We start from the raw sequence: 3,234 nt of genomic DNA on the forward strand, positions 1-3,234 counted from the left end.
GGGAGGGGAACAAGGGCGGGACGCGGTGGCTCACGCCTGCAATCCTAGCACTTTGAAAGGCGGAGGTGGGTGGATCACCTGAGGTCAAGAGTTCAAGGCCAGCCTGGCCATCGTGGTGAAACCCCATCTTAAAAAAAAAAAAGGGGGACAGGGAACCAGATGAAAAAATTTATCCGCTTCTTTAACTTTGCTCAACAGGAGAAAACACTGGGAGAGGAGAATGCTCTGAAGGTGAGGCAAAGGGTCAATGTCTTTCACCAGATCTAGAATGTGTCCCCGAAGCTGCTACATCTCTCCACTCGCCCGCAAGTTTCTTTCCCAGAGCCCAGGAGAGCAGGCCTGCGGCCGGCGGAGAATCCAACGCAGGGAACTTAAGCGCTTGGGGGGGTCCCTGCGCGCCCGCGTGGCTGGCACAGCGAAAGTTCTGGAGGCCCCCCGGCGCGCACATCGACCCAGTTGTGCGCCGCGGGTCCCGGACTCACCACCCTCCCCACTACCGTGGCGCCCTCACCTCGGAAAGGCTGGGTGGACTTCCCCCTGAACCTTGACTTCCTGCTAAACCTTAAACTTTCGGTGCAGATCCCGGCCGCCGCCCCGCCTCGGCACACCTTGGAAACGCTGCGTGGACGCCCCAGTAAACCTTAACTCAGCGCCCCGCCGACGCACCGGCCGGCAACACTGAGGAGCGGCCCCCGCCTATGGCGACGCTGACGCCAAGTCCCCGCCGACGCACCGACCGCGCCTCGGACGCCGCCCTCGCCCTACAGACCCCACGGACGCCCGCCTACCGTGTTGCGGACGTCCCCGACACGCTGCAGATGCCGCGGATGCCACCGACGCCGTTACCGCATGGGACGCCCCCGTCGCATCGCGGACGTCCCTGACACGCCGAAATCGCCACCTACGCCCCCGACGCGCGGACGCCGCAGGCCCTCTGGACGCCTAGACGCCCCTGAAGCGCGGACCGCGCCGTCGCCGCTGACGCCCCCGACGCGCCGACCGCGCCGCCTACGGCACTGACGCTGTCAGCGCCTGGGACGCCGCCGACCCGCTGACCGCGCCGCGGCCGCCCCCAACTAGCCTACCGTGCCACCCACACTCCCGACGCGCCGACTGCGCTGCCGAAGCCATCCGCGCCAGGGACGCCGCCAAGGCGCCTCGGAAGCCGCCGTCGCGCCGCAGACGCCACGGACCGGCCGACCGCGCCGCGGATATCCCCAATGCGCTGCGGGACCCCGCGAACGCCGTCAGCCCCTGGGACGCCGGTGAACCGCTAACCGCGCTGCAGATGTCCCCGACGAGCCTACCGCGCCGCCAACGCCACTAACGCTATAAGCGGCTGGGAAGCCGCCAAACCGCTGACAGCGCAGTGGATGCCCCCGACCAGCCTACCAGGCCGACACTCCCGCGCGCCGCCGATGCTATCCACAGACGCCGCCAAAGTACCTCGGACGACGCCGTCGCGCCGCAGACCCTGCGGACGCCACCGTCGCCGCGCCACTGAGGTCACTGACGCGCCGACTTCGGCGCGGACGCCACAGATCCTCTGGACACAGCCTACGCCGACCGCGCCGCAGACGCCCCACGACGTGCGGACCGCGCCGCCAACGCCGCTAATGCCCCCAACTCGCCTACATAGCCAACGCCACTGATGCTGTCAGCGCCTGGGACACCGCCAACCCACTGACCGCACCGCGGCCACCGCCGACACTCCCGATGCGCCCACCGCGCTGCTGATGCCGCGGACGCCCACGACGCTCCGACCGCGCCGCCAACGCCACTGATGCTGTCAGCGCTTGGGATGTCGCCGAACCGCTGACCGCGCCGTGGATGCCCCTGACCAGCCTACCGTGCCGCGACACTCCCGACGCGCCGACCGCGCCGCCGATGCCATCTGCGCCTGGGACGCCGCAGAAATGCCTCGGACGCCGCCGACGCCCTTAGTGCATGGGACCCCATCGACGCGCCTGGGACGCCCCCAATGCGCCGACCTTGCCTCAGACGCCGCCGTCACGGCGCAGACCTCGCAGACGCCGTCAGCGCGGACACCCGTTAGGCGCCGACGCCCCTGGGATGCCGCCGAACCGCTGACCGCGCCCCGGATGCCCCAGAGGAGACTACCTCGCAGCCGACACTCCTGACGCGCTGACCTCGCCGCCGTTGCCATCAGCGCCTGGGACGCTGCCGTCACGCTGCCGACGCCGTTAGCGCATGGGACGTCGCTGACGCGCCTCAGTGATCGCGCCGCTGACGCGCCGAGCTCGGCGTGGACGCCGCAGACCCTCTGGACGCCGCTGACGCCGACCGCGCCGCGGACGCCACTGATACTGTCAGCGCCTGGGTTGCCGCCAACCCGCTGACCGCAGGTAATAGGTTTGGCTAAGATTCTCTTCTCTTCCTACCTTAATGGAAAACATAAGTTAGGAATTCCTCTGAAAGGCTGAAGAACTGTCCTTACCTCATGTTGAGTTGAGGCTGTTGCTTTGGGGTCACAATTTGGTCCAGAGAAAGTCTGTCCTTGTTCTCCTTTTCAGATAGTTTTGCAGGGATTCAGAAATGCAGGAGGTAGTGGTTCCAGTCCTGCACAGCAGGGCCATGTGCTGACAGCTTTTCCCGGGTATCTGTCAAGTCTGGGGCCACTCGCGGTAACTCGACATCACCTACACGAAACTGTCAGGAAGGGTAGGCCGTGTACACTGAGTTATTTGCCAAGCCTAGCCCCATTCAGGGGATGGTTTAGAAAAGTCTTACGAGTAGTCATTCTCTAGTTTGAAAACTTTATACTAATCAAAGAGTAAAATAATGTTGGATTTGTTTTTATTCTTTATTTGCCTTTTTTTTAAAGTGTAGTTTTCTCTAAATTTTGTATTTTGGAAATTTCAAACCTACAGAAAAGGGGCAAGAATAGTATAGTGAAGACTCATACATTTTTATTCAGACCAGTTGTCAACATTCTGCCACATTTGTCTTATTTCTTTGTATGTACACACACACATATGTGGATGTAATGTGTTTTCTGAACCATTGGAAAATTTCTGTCAGAAATCATGACCCTTTATGCTGCATACATCAGTATTTCCTAAGAGCATTCTCCTATATAGCTACAATACAATTTAACCTTGATATAGGCTTAGTATCCACATTCAGAGTTCCTGTTGTCCCAATAATGTTCTGTATAGCTACTTTGATTCCCCCCAACCCATTGTGCTTAGTTGTCATGTCTCTTAGTCTCTA

Source organism: Cebus imitator, unplaced genomic scaffold (genome assembly GCF_001604975.1).
Source record: "Cebus imitator isolate Cc_AM_T3 unplaced genomic scaffold, Cebus_imitator-1.0 Scaffold724, whole genome shotgun sequence".
In the NCBI taxonomy this organism is placed as follows: domain Eukaryota; kingdom Metazoa; phylum Chordata; class Mammalia; order Primates; family Cebidae; genus Cebus; species Cebus imitator.